We start from the raw sequence: 14,749 nt of genomic DNA, 5'->3' as shown, positions 1-14,749 counted from the left end.
ATACTAATGTACTAATATTTTTCTTTGTTCTAATAATATTATTGAATATATTATAAATTACTTTTAATTAAATTATTTTATTTCTATAATAAACTTATTTGGCTATAGTATATTATTTTAAACATAGTGCTAGCTTTAATTTGGTAATATTTCACATAAGATTATTAAATTTATATAGTTTCACATTTCATCTTTGTCTCCCTTTTAAGTTCTAATATGTAAGGTTTGGGTATCAGGGTTATGCTGGTTTTCTAAAATAAATTTTGAAGATTTCTATTTCCTTCCCTTTTCTTTGAAATAGTTTTAATAACGTCGGACTTATGTTTATTGACAATATGAAAGAATTTGTGTGTAAATTTCTTGGCATTCAATACCTTTAGCAATAGATCTTCCACAATATTTTCTACCCTTTCTCTGCTTTCTGTTCTCTTTTCAGACTCTTGATTTCTTTGATAAAACTTGATAATTGTATTTTCATTTTTTTGAAGTCTTTGATTTAATCAGGATTTTTAATTTATCAACATAGAGATGCACATTATAGGTTTTTAAATTTTTTCACAAATTGTTTTTAGCTTTACCTAAATTCACTTCTCATTATTGATTTTTTTTATGTTGAAGTTTTTGGTTTTGATTCCCCTCTTCTTTTTATTTTGATTAGACTTGTGAGGAGTTTGCCAATATAATTGACCCTTTTTAAAGAACAGATTTTGGATTTACTATCCTGTCTGCACTTTTCTAATTAGTTTTGCTTTAAATTTTATGCTACCTCCCATTTGCTTCTATACATCTTCTGAGTTGAATTAAATTCTTGGATCATTTTTGTTGTTTTTCTTTAATAATAAATAGATTTTAGACTAAGATTTTCATTACTGTATATAAAAGCATTCATCAATTTTTGCTAGGTTATGCTGCAGGAACAAATAATCCCCAAATCTCACTGATTTGCAGAAGCCAAAGTTTATTTCTCTGTTCACATTACATGTCCTTTGCATGTGGGCCACAGTTCCAACCAATGTCTTCTTCATTCTGATATGCAAGCTGAACAAGCAGCCTCATATGAGAGACATGCTGCTCTCACAACCTAAGGACAAGAATCGTACATAAAGCAATTACGCAGACAGGGTAGACATCTTTCCCAGTCATATTCTAATGGACAAACCAATGACATTTTCAGATGGGGATGGGGAAGGGTGTACTTCCATCACAGGGAGATAGCAAATAACTGAGACAATAATGCAGTCTACCACAAAAGTTTGGTAACATGCCCAAGCATATTGTTTGAGAGATAATGTTCATATTGCTCTTTTAGAAATAGTCTGCAACTATGATTTTTTTTATTTGCTTATTTTTGGAAATGCTAATTTTTAATTTTTGAAAAACTTTTTTTGTTTTAAATATTTCACATTTTTTTTCTAGTTTTATTGCATCATAGAGAACATAGCTCATACAACTTTTACTCTTTGTAAGACACTAAATAAAACTCAAGATCCTCATCCCAAAGTGATTCATTTCTGTTAAATATTTCTTTGACAGTGAAAGTAATATTTTCTCTAATTTTATAATTTCCACAGGGATCTATTAAGCAAAGATGCTTATAATATTATTCAGATCCTTATTTATTTTTGTCTCAGTTCTGTCCATAACAGAACTGAGTGGACTGAATCAGATTATAATAAAAATTTTAGTTCTTCCCTGTATTTCTAACAGCCTCTAGTTAGAGGTTTTGATATTTGCTCAGTATTTAGATCATCATAAAATGACTTCTTAAGTTTCCTTACCTGAGTGCACAACAGATAATTACACTATGATGGCAGCATTTGACCTCCAGATATGCCACAAACTATTTTTTTATGTTGTAAGAAACAAGCAATTGCTCCACTTAATTTTTCCCTTCAATTTTCCTTGTCTGATATTAATATTGTCAATATTGTTCTTTTGCCTTTATTATGTATACTTTTGCCTGTCCCCTTTAAAAAGTTATTTTCAAACTTTCTGTGTCACTTTAAGTTTATGTCTCTTGTAAACAAAATACAAATTATTGATTACAAAATCTAAATATCTTTATCTTTTGTGATGAGAGTTTTAAAATCATCAATAGATACTGTGAGTTTAATGTTCTTGTCACTATGGTCATTTTTCTGTTATATATGTATAGACTTATGCATGTGCTTTTCCATTTCTTTAAAATCATAATATAGCATCTTGTATTGAGATTAAATAGCATATTGTTGAGATTAAAATTAAAATGTGCCCATTTATTCCTGTGTAAGAATTAACAATTGTTTTCATTTATAAAATATTTTTCAAATTGGTTTAGCAACTCTTCTCTACCTAGGACTAGTACCCTTGGCTATTTAACCATTTTCAAATATTAACCTTGACATAAGAAGTTAACACTCTACTATGATAAGTAAACCAAGGCAGTTACAAACAACTGGCTTCTGTGCTCCTTGGATCAGTTGTGGGCAACTGACCTTCACTTGGATGGTTTGATTGAAGGAGAAAACAGTCTGCACAGAAAAGCTATAGAGGCAGCAGATGGGCTCCAACTTGGAGCCCATACCTTCCTACCCAGATCCTTAAACTTGCCTAGACCCCATTGAGAGAAACCCTCTAATCTCGGGTCTGAACTGGCAGCAGGGCCTGCTGTGCTCACACTGCTTCCTCCATAACTGTTCTAAGTGTTGCCTGTTTGGATTTTTACCCTGTTCAGGTGGGTGAGCCTACAGTAAGCATTACAAACAAAACAAGTGCTGAGAGTATTCTGTGAGGCCACAGAATAAAGACTTTGAGCCCAGTCTGAAGGGTAGAAAGAGCTTCCTGATAGAGAAAATTTCCTACTAGACCGATACAGAAGGAACTGAGGCATTTCAAGGTGGGGGCAAGGGGAGACTCCTCCAATTGTCTGATTAGAAGCCAGGGGACAATCTTTACTTTAGAAATCGTAGTTACCATAGCATCAAACCTGAACCATACATGTGCAGACTGCTAAAATATAAAAGGCAAATGGTTAAAAACATGACTACTGTGCACATATGGAAGGAAAGTGGGTCAAAGATTTTATTTAATAGTTAATAGGAGACCCTGCAAGTTACTGACTAATTTAAAAGAGAATTTGAAGAAAATATAAATACGTTGAGGCAGTCAGAAATGCTGAAATAAATTTGCTAACAAATTTTAAAAAAACTAGTTAATATCTGAAAAGGCAATAAGATATAATGATAGGGAGTCATCTTTTCTATGTCTTCTGGATGAAATCTATTTGCTTGCTATATACAAGATTCTTTTTTTTTTTACCGAGTTTTTTTTGCAAGCTAACTTCTACCCCTGTGGTTATAAAACATCCTAATCAATAGAAAGGGTATGCCAGCCAACACCCAGCACACCACTGAAAGGACTCCTAATAGTCTCTTACCAAGGTTTAGAAAAATTTCCTAACACTTTTTTTTAAATTATAAAAATAATTTTTCTGACAAAGTAACTCTCTTGAGTGGACCACTCCAAGGTCTTTAAATTGGTATGTCCAACTTTCCTGCCTCAATTCAGGTCTGGCCTATATTCTAGCCCTCTCTACTGTGTGTCCCAGGAAGGTCATTTCGGGTTTACTCTAGCTATCAAGGGTAACACATTCAGCAAATTCTTATGCTCTTGTCATCTCCCCAGCAGCCTTTTGTGGGCCTTTTAACAGTCTGCTGGGCTGAGCAGGAAGAGACAGATTGCTCTGGGCAGTGTTGGACAGCACAGCTCTTTGTCTCCTGTTGTCAGCCAGCCCTGTCACTACATTGTTCTCCAGTCGGCATGCCTTTGATGGAGTATCAACACTCTGGGCAGCATTTGGAGAAACAGCAGCCCCACGGTGTTACTTCGGTTACAGAATAATCCTTTACACTAGGACGTACTATCAACCGAGTCCCATGCATTTGTTGAGAACACCCTTGGGAAAGTCCCACAGACGCAATGGCATGTTCCTTATTCTCAAAGAGTTCTCTGTTTGTTGGGGAGACAAGTCATGCTCAAGAAGCAACTGGTTAAAAGGACAGCAAGAAGAGCAGGGAAAGGACACCCTGCCTAAATCCTCATATGGTCTTGCACAATCTACTATTTTTTTTTCAGAAAAATTAGTTTATATGTAAAAACCAAGAAGTTATTAAGTAATCAGAGGATAAGGATAGTCCTAATTAAAAATAATGCATAATATAGCACTGTAAATAATATTATACTAATAACTATTGTAAATCACTGAGTTGATTTAGCAAATGAGTTTAGGGTTTTAAGCATCATGATGAATTATTTGTTTTTTGGTATCATGGTGTAATTTGTAGACTGAAATCTACACGTTAGAAGCATGTAGTTCGCTCAGTAAAGTTACTTTTAGTAAATTTATAGAGCTACGTACACCTCATCTCAATCTAGTTTTGATCATTTCCATTACCCTTAACGAGTACCCTCATGAGCACTAGCAGGCAGTTCTCATTCTCACTTAGGGCCCTGACCACCACAGACCTGCCTTCTGATTCTCCACATTTATCTTTTCTGGAAACTTCATATAAATGGAAGCACTCAATAGGTAGCCAGTTATTTGTAACTGGCTTGGTTTACTTATAGTATTTTTGAGCTTCATCCATGTTGTAGCATAGATTAGCATGTATTCATTCCTTTTGATGGCTGAATTATATTCCAGTATATGGATATATCAACTTTTGTTTATCAATTCATGGGATGATGGATATTTAGACTTTCAGTTTTAGTCTATTATAAATAATATTTCTGTGGACATTAACATACAAATCTTTGTATGAACATATAGTTTCCTTTCTCTTGGATAGAGTGGACTTGTTGAATTACATGGTAAGTATCTGTCTGACTTTTTTAAAATTGATACTCTGTTCCAAAATGGTGTTACCATTGATCATTCCCACCAACATTGCATAGTCTCTACATCCTCATCAACATTTGTTATGTCTGTCTTTTTGATGGTAGACATACTAGTAGGAATGAAGGGTATCTCATTGTGGTTTTGATTTGCATTTTCCTACTGGTTAATGAGATTGAACATATTTTCATCTACTAATTAGCTATGCAGACATCTTCTTGGGCAAAATGTCTATTCAAATCTAGCCCATCTTAAATTGGGATGTCTTCTTACTATTGAATTATAAAAGTTGTTAATAGGTTCTGGATACAAATGCCATATCAGATATATGATTTGTAAATATCTTCTAACAGTGTCTAGTCTTTTCATTTTCTTAATGGATAAGTTATTTAAGCTACTTGAATCTAACCTCAATTGTGGCATAGACATCATTGGGGAAGTGATAACATCTACTCTTAGACTTAGCACAGGGTTTGGAAAGTATTGGAAGATTTATTGAATGATCTGAATGTAAGAAATTGCATGAAAAGTGACAGATGTGGGCAGACAACAAATTCTTCACTCATTCAGGGAGGAAAGAAACCAAGCATTGCCTGAAGGCTCCACAGCTTATTCTAGCATCCAGTGCATAAATTTGAGATACTCCTTGAAGAATGAAAACAGATGGACATAGGAAGGTAGCCCAGGTGAGGAAAATGACCAAAGGCTTAGAGGAAAGAGTGAGTGGAGCTTGTGAGGAAAGTGGAGAAGACTACTATACCACAAGTTCACATAGGGTTGTCCTCACATGTGTTCTTCATACACAGACAAATATCACTGAGGCCTTGTCAGAAGCAGTGTGTAAAAGCAGGCATTTTGTCCTGCTCACTATCTCAGATAATAAAAAGTGACATTTCTATTTTGAAAGGGAAAATCAAAGAAATAGCAGAATTATTCTAGTTGAATTAAAAAATATGTAATCAATCCTGAATAAAACTGCAAAAAAAATATTATTTGAGATGGGAACAACAATGATGCCTGATGAGGACCAGCAGTGGATAGAGCCCAGGGGCCACCAATCTAGAGGCAGAAGTACTCAGGTTTGCTCTACCCAGTTGTGCATTAGCTTGGGGTGAGACAGGGGGATACTTACTGTCAAGTCTTGTAACTCGTAACCAGTTTAAAACTGAGACCATTTTATCAGAGAATCAACAATGAAATACAGATTCAAGAGTCAGGGCCACTAAATCAGGAAGCCCTGGCTGTCATGAAAAGAGGGTAAGCCCCAAAAGTCAGAAAATACTAACAGCTGATATTTATTTGAGCTTACAACATACTGAGGCCTGGGTCAAGTTTTTACATGAATTATCTCATCTAATCTTTGTGATTCCAATTGAAGTAGGTCCTATTATTATAGTTGAGTGAACCAACAAGACTTACAGAGGTTAAGAGACTTGGCAGCGTTCGGGGTTATACCTGGACAATTTGGCCCAGGCCCAGCCTGGCTCACATCAACCACAGGAACCATTGTCTGGTCCCCTCCCATGCAACATGGGGCCTGTTGCATAGGTAGGACCCTAACAAAAGTGTGATTAGCAAGGATGGCAGGGAATAAAACCAAAGCAACGTCTAATGACACAGAGAGGAGCCAAGACCTCTATAGAGGAGGCAGGATGAAGAGACCCCCAGGTGTACCATCATCAGGCAGGAAGAGGATCTGGCTGATAAGAGTTCTAAAGTTGGAAAACTGTCTACTTTTACACATAAGTAGGAAGGGATCCAGACTTTTTCCTGTGGAGTCATAACTTCATCCCATATCCCTTCATTTCATCGGACTTTGTTGAGCCAGTCCCCTAACAGGTGCTCCAGGGCTTGTTCATGGCCCAGTGTCTACAATACAGGCATCGTACGTACATACAGACGCCTGGCCCAGGATAGATTGGGAACTGCTTCTCCAACTAGGATCATTCAGAATTCAGAGGAGACTATGTCATCCTCTTGCTAGCTGTGTGATAAAGAGGGTGCAGGGGAGAGGTTAAACTTCCTGGCCTCAATGTCATCTTCTGTAAAATGTAAGTAAATAATTTCTATTGCATAAGAACCAAGGGCAATAGGTAAATTTAAATAAAGCACTGTCTTTAAAGTCATGGGCAAAGGGCCTGGCATTTAGAAAAGCCTCAAAAATTGTTAGTATTATCACTTTCCTTGCCCAGGTGCTAGCTCCAGTGCCCATATCAGATGGGAATGTCTCATCCCCAAATGTGTCATATCCTTCCTGCACCCTCGGGGCCCAGCCTGGATGGACAGGATGCCATGGGGCTGAATCTTGCCATTCTTATCCTGTGCAGAGGAGGAATGGACTAAGTCTCTGAAGATAAGACATCCCTAATTCCCTTCCTTCATCCATCATCTCCACCCCCTCATTTGTCTCCTTTCAGCCTAGTAGACAAAGAATGAGAGTCTTGGCACCTTGCCAAATGTAGCAGGAAGTTATGAATGAGGATTGAACAGGACAGTTAACTCTCCAGAGAGATAGGCCTCAAATTAATCCTGAAGGCTGGGCATAACCACAGGAAACTTGGAGCCATGAGGCCAGCACTTAACACTTGCATATCTCTGTCTATCCTGGAGTGTTAGGCAAACAATAGCTTAATCCACTAAAGACCCGGGGGAGGTATTATTAGTCATGGAATATCTGAGATCAACCTTTAGGAACATACACTCAGGGACAGAATCTGGTATCTAGGGCCTCACGTGGGACGACCATCCCTACATGAGTCTTTGAGGAATGTCACAGCAAATATCCAACCACTGGTTAATGTCCACCAGTGCTTAGCAAATTAGGCTTGTGTTGAAGTGTCAATGCCCAAGGGTCTGATTTATTAAACAGCCCTAATTAGGATCTTGTAACACATCAAAGGGTCATTAAAGAAAACAGTGCTGGCTTCAAAGACTAAGGGATGCACATAAGTGTGGTCTGTCTGTTTGCCAGGCTCAACAAATGCCATTCTGACACTGCCATGGACTCCTCTGGGACAGTAGCCATCAATTAAATTAAAACATGACCCTTCGGCTGGAGCTAAGGCTTGTATAACTTCTCCCATGCCCATTTGCTTTCCTCCTTTGGGGGTCTGAAACTAGCGAAGAGTCAAGGCGGAGAAAGTTCCTGGACCAAAGAACTAGCTGGGACAACTTGCTACTGAGGATTTAGAAATAAATTGCTACAATTAATTTGCTTCTGAAATTATGGTCCTTCTCCCTCTGCTGCCATCATGTCTTAAATGCACATTTTTCTATTTTCAATCTCCTTAACAACAAATAAGTACAGCTTTCCTTATAGTCACACCTGGCCAGGTCAAGCCAGTTTGCCACCACTATGGATACATTGCCATAGTTACTTCTACCCGAGTTAATCCTCAGCACTGCGTGTTCAAGGTCTATAACTTAGGTGGGATACTTAATCACTCAGTTTTAGTTTCCCCATATGTAAAGAGGGGAAAAATCAATGAAAAATTTTACCTTATGTTTTTCTGGGGGGAGAATAAAATATATACCAAAGGTCTAGAGTTGGAGCTCAATGGTAAAGCACTTCACTTGCCTAGTATCCTAGCATGCACATCCTGGATCTGAAAAAAAAAAAAAAAAAAAGGAAGAAAAGAAAAATTATGTCAAGTGCTTGATAGGGAAAGCTTGGTAGGAAGTGTAGTTATTGTTATTATACTCATAATATTATGATAAAAGAAAACTCAAATGATCATCTGTACCTGAGAAATATTTTCAAGCAGATCTCTATAGAAGCCAAGGCAGAGAATACTTCTCAAAATATCAAGAAACCCTTGGTTACCTCAAATGCAAAACATCTGATAAATCCCATAAAATTATATGTTTAGCTAATTGTCTGCCCTTTTTTTGACACTGAAGAACTTAATACAAAAAGCAACAGTCACCCCCTGTAAGTAACCAGGCTCCCTGGAGAAGGCTGATTTCAGGTCTGGGGCAGGAAAGGCACAGGATATCCCTTGTGCTTCTTTCTTGTCATATCAGATGTCAGGGAAGCCCGCAGTTTTTGCAGGAATCAAATCAAAAGGACTCAGGAACTGTCCTGAATCAAGCCATGAAAAGATGTGGAGGAAGCTTGAGTGCTCGCTCTTATGTGAAAGATGCAGTTAGGGTTTGGATATGAGGTGTCCTCCAAAAGCTCATGTGTGAGTCAATGCAGGAATGTTCAGAGGTAAAATAGATAGATTATGAGAGCTGTAACCTGATCAGTGGATTAATCCATTTGATGGGCTAATAATTTGAGTAAATTAGTAGGTGGTAACTGTAGGTGGATAGGGCACGGTGGGAGGAAATAGGTCACTGGGGGTGTGCTCTTGGAGATCACATTACCCCTGGCTCCTTGCACTCAAACTCTCTCTGCTTCCTGGCTGTCATGAATTGAGCCGCTTTCCCCTGCCATGTCCTTCTGCCATGATGTTTTGCTTCATCTCCAGCTCAGAGCTGTGGAGTGGGCCACCCATGAACTGAACCTCTGAAACTGTGAACCAAAATAAACTTTTCCTCCTCTAAGTTGTTCTTCTCAGGGCTTTTTTGTCACAGTTACGAAAAGCTAACCAACGTGGAGGTCAATCTGAAAAGGCTACTTTGTCTTTGGTTCAATGATATAACATTCTGGAAAAGACAAAACTAAGGAGAGAATAAAAAGATCAGTGGCTGTCAGGGATTAGGGGACAGAGGGGGATGAAGAGGCAGAATATAGAGGATTTTTAGTCTAGTGAAATTCTTCCATATGGCATACAAATTTCATTAGACATACGTCAAAATTCATAGAATTTATCACACAAAAGTGAACCCATGGTCTCTGTTAGTGCAGGTTCCTTGATTGTAACAAATGTCCTACGCTGGTGCAGAATGTTGATAGTAGGAGAGGCTGTGCATATGTAAGGGTGGAAGGTGCATGGAAATTTTCTCTGTACTCCATTCAATTTTGCTGTAAAAAAACTGCTGTAGCAAATAAAGCTTATTTATTTTTTAAAAAAGCAATCGGTGTGAAGAAACAATTAACTATAATGCATAGACCACAGACCTGATTTGGCTCCTAATTTGAACAAATTATATATATATATATATATATATATATATATATATATATATATATATATATATATATATCAATATCAAGGAGGGAAGGAGAGGGAGAAGGCTGAGAGGAAAAACAGACTGTACATTTAGTGATATTAAGACAGTACTGGAATTTTGGGAAGATTTAAAAAAATAATATGATTCTGTTTGAAAAACAGTTCTCCTTTAGAACTACATATTGAACTATTTATATAATAACATGCAGTTTGAGAGTTTCTATAAAATGTTCTGGGTGAGAAAAGTGGGTAAAGATATGGGCTTGGATCATGGGCACTTAGGTTCATTATGCTATTCTATGACTATTGTCTATGCTTGACGTTTTCCATGATAAAATTAAAAAGTCAGCACCATCAGGGTCCTGGGCTCAGCCTCAGGACAATGCATCTGCATTGTGCTTGACCTCATGGTCAGAGTTCTGGAGCTCTTGTCGTCAATAAGGAGGTCCAACATTGGACAGATTCAGCCAGTTAAGCCGCTGCAATCTGGAAGGCTCTAAAAAGTTTAAGCAAGCCTAATCAATTATTTCAAACCACTGACTCCTCTACATATCAGGCTGTGTATGTTCAACAAGATTAATGGGAATGAAAACGTTGATGTTGCTATTTTCTCCCTGATGGATATTTAAAAGTTAAGTGAAAAGGCCATCTCTTAGTACTAGTCTGACTGAGGGAAGAAAAGGAACATTTACCAAATCTCTTCTATGTATCAGGTGAGAGGCCTGTTTCATCTCAGTTAATATACAGGAAAGCTAGGTAAGATAAGGATTAATATTTTCCATTTTGAGCTAGTGCAACTGAAGTTCAGAAAGGAGAGACAGCCTGTTTAAGGCCACAGAGCTAATAAAGTGGCTGAGCTGGGATTTGAACCTCTCGGCTATCTGAGTATGGAGCACATTTTTAATCTCCACTCTATATTCTCTTAGTCTGGAATTGCTATGATCTGGACGTGGTGGGTATGCCCTGAGATTTCAAGTATTGAAATTCAGTCCCCATTGTTAGGTATTAAGAGTGTGTAAACAATCTGACTATGGTAGTTAGAGCTGGGACCTTGGAAAGGAGATCAGGATTAGACAAGGTCATTAGAGTAGAGTCCTGATGATTGAATACTAGTGGTTTTATTTATATACACATGAATACTCCCTGTCTCTTGCCATTGATGCCTGTCCTATCAGGAACCTGCCAGCAATAAGGCCATCACCAGATGCAGCAACTAGACATTGCAGCTTAGGAACCAGGGGCCAAAATAAACCTCTTTTCTTAATAAAGTAGCCTGCCTCAAGTATTTAATTAGAGCAATAAAAATAGGAATAATATAAGAGTCAACCAAGACTAAGTTTTAGGCATCACTTAAAAATATGATACATCCACCCTTTCCTTTTAGATGCAAGAATGGTGAGGTGAGGACTATATTCATGAGATCTCTCATTTTCATAATATAGACACTTCTATAGTAAAGCCGATCAATCCACCTAAAACCCAAAGGACTTTCTATAAAAAGTATGGTAGGCATTGGTCTCACAAAGTGACCCAGTATAAGAAGAGCTAAGATTTCTCCTATGCCCAAGGAAAGAAACACTATGATCAGAAGCAGAGTGGCTGTAGGGGAGCAGATAAAGCCACTTTTTTTGCAAGAAGGCTAAAGCTATAAAGAAGATTGTGCTAAGACTTGGATGCATTGAGCCTAACTGCAGATCCAAGAGGATGCTGGCCATCAAGAAATATAAGCATTCTGAACTGGGAGGAGACAAGAAGAGAAAGGGCCAAGTGATTCTGTTTTAAACTTTTTGATTTTTTTCCATTTAATTTTGAGGGGAAAATACTGAAGCTATACAAAAATTACTTGTAGGAAAATGAGTAACTGTGACATAAAAAATAATATGATAAATCCTACTGCTTTCAGTTGTCAAACCTAAAATCTGTGTTTTTTGTTTTTCTCTGATCCCCCTCCCTCCCTCCCTCCCTCCCTCCCCCACCCCTCCTCTCCCCTCTTTCTATCACTCTGGTGGAGACTGGGTGGTTGAACAGAGGTCTAGAGGTGTGTGTGGAGGGGAAGTGTGAGACTAACCTGAGAAGCAGATTGAGGAGCACAAAGAAAGTCGAGAGACAAGGAGCAGGGATTAAATGGAAACCATCAACTGGCATCCATTCAATCAAGAAGCGTCTCAGAAGGGCTGGGCAGGAGCAGGTATGGGGCCACAGACTGGAACTGGGGTCATCAGCCAGAAGTGAGACCTATGAGGAATCTGAGCTGATTTTCCAAGCCTGTTGGCACGGATTGCAGGTCCCTCTGCTATCTTGGCTGGAGGCTTTGGGGATATGCTCAGACAAGCTCTGAATTTTGTGGTGACCCTCATCCCCCAATTTGCTGCTTTTATACAATGCCCCCTGCACACAATTCTGAAATACAGAACTCTCCCCAGGTTATTTGGTGTTTTATTCTATAGGACTTGATGCATATTCATCTTGGGAGGAGCCCCAAACACTGTCTAGGCCAGAGGTTTTTAAACAACGTTCCCAAGTATCTAGGCAACCACCTCAGATGGCCCCATGGGTCACAAGCCTGGAGGGTGATCTTGCCTCTTTACCCCAATAATATAAGCATAGCCTGAACAGCTTTCACCCTGCATGCATCATGTTTTAGTCAGCTTTTTCACTGCTATGACCTGACCAGCACAATTTTAACAGAGGAAAAGTTTGGGCTCACAGTTTCAGAGGTCTCAATCCACAGATAGCAGGCTCTGTTCCTCGGGACTCCAGGTGAGGCTGAACATCATGGTGGAAGAGTGTGGCAGAAGGAACCAGCTCACATGGAGATCAGAAAGCAGAGAAAGATGTCTCCACTTGCCAGATACAAATATATACCCAAAAGCCACACCCTCAATTAACCACTTCCTCCAGCCACACCCCACCTGCCTCCAGTTACCACTCAGTTAATTCCATCAGGGATTAATTCACCAATTAGGTTAAGGCTCTACAACCCAGTCATTTCTCCTCCAAACCTTCTTGCATTGCCTCACATATGAGCTTTTGGGGGACACCTCACATCCAAACACTAACACATCAGTATGTTCCAGATTCCATGCAAGTCAATAGTTTTTAAATGTCTTCCTATGTTTTAAACCTCTGAGTCTAGGTGTGATTAGAATTTTTGACAGATAGCCAAAGTGTGTGGCTAGATATGTTTTTTCCTCTCTCCTAAAGGAACAATTTATAAAATTTGAATATAAGAGGTTTCTTTTTTTTTTACATTGCATCTACATTTTATTAGGTATTTTAAATAATGTACAGAAGACTTAAAGTATACAGGAAAGTGTACATAGGTTGTATGAAAATACTATATGAAAATACTTTGACATTTTAAATAAGGAACTTGAGCATCCAGAGATTTTGATATCTGCAGTGAGTCCCGAAACTGAACCCCACTGGACACTGAGGGATAATTGTCCTTTCTTTTTTTTTCTTTTTTTTATTGGTTGTTCACAACATTACAAAGCTCTTGACATATCATATTTCATACATTAGATTGAAGTGGGTTATGAACCCCCAATTTTACCCCAAATGCAGATTGCAGAATCACGTCGGTTACACATCCACAATTTTACATAATGCCCTATTAGTAATTGTTGTATTCTGCTACCTTTCCTATCCCCTACTATCCCCCCCTCCCCTCCCCTCCCATCTTCTCTCTCTACCCCATCTACTGTAATTCATTTCTCTCCTTGTTTATTTTCCCATTCCCCTCACAACCTCTTCTTACAAGACTCATAATGTATTTCTGGGTACTAAATCTTAAGTTCTGTGATGTGAACATTGGTGGCTTTTATTCGATTTAGTATGTTTGTCCAGTTGATGGGCCCATTTGGCCATGGAGACTGAGAAATATAGGAATAATTGAATATTCTGCAGTATCTCAGGCTTCCTCAGGCACCTCTGCCTGAGTGAGGTTAGAACAGAGTCCCTGGGTAATAAGGACACTGTTTCATGAACTCAGTTGGCTCCCTGTTATTGCAGAACCTCTGCCACAGGGCCAGGTGGCTGCTTGTATCCTGGCACCACTGCCATTTCTATCTGGTGGGGCCCCTCCTCCAGGGACACCATGACTGACGTGGCGTGGTACCTCTATGGGGCATCACCTGCACACCTGCCCGCTACCATTCTGAAGCCAAAACCATGTGGTGGTCATTGGTCCCCTTGGAACACTTTGCTACTCTTTAAAAGTCTCATAGAAGGAGCAACAAAGCAGGACAACTTAACACCATGTTGGTTTATGTAAGATTTTTGTGGAATGTTTTTATTCACAGCCTCTGATCTCCCAGGAATGGGGAGAAGAGTGGAGGATCATGAGGTGGTGAGGTTTCTTAATCGGGTCCTTGTCAACAGCTGCCATACACTTTCAGAATCTTTCCTGTCTTCTGATGAACAATTTCAAATTAAAGCACATTTCTTTTTTTTTCTTTTTTTTATTGGTTGTTCACAACATTACAAAGCTCTTGACATATCATATTTCATACATTAGATTGAAGTGGGTTATGAACTCCCAATTTTACCCCAAATGCAGATTGCAGAATCATGTCGGTTACATATCCACAATTTTACATAATGCCCTATTAGTAACTGTTGTATTCTGCTACCTTTCCTATCCCCTACTATCCCCCCTCCCCTTCCCTCACATCTTCTCTCTCTACCCCATCTACTGTAATTCATTTCTCTCCTTGTTTATTTTCCCATTCCCCTCACAACCTCTTATATGTAATTT

General features: G+C 38.6%; 1 pseudogene across 1 annotated transcript in view; it reads left to right on the top strand.

The window, feature by feature from the left end:
* The window catches only part of LOC308643441 (large ribosomal subunit protein eL42-like), a 153,008-nt pseudogene extending 141,236 nt beyond the window's left edge, over positions 1-11,772 (top strand). The window contains exon 2 of the transcript in view: positions 11,433-11,772. The product of the transcript in view is annotated as a large ribosomal subunit protein eL42-like (transcript). The remainder of the gene's footprint in view (positions 1-11,432) is intronic.
* The last annotated feature ends 2,977 nt before the right edge of the window (positions 11,773-14,749 follow it).

This window comes from Spermophilus citellus, assembly GCF_964194105.1.
Source record: "Spermophilus citellus genome assembly, chromosome: 3".
NCBI lineage: Eukaryota > Metazoa > Chordata > Mammalia > Rodentia > Sciuridae > Spermophilus > Spermophilus citellus.
This window is presented reverse-complemented; position numbering and strand designations above follow the sequence as displayed.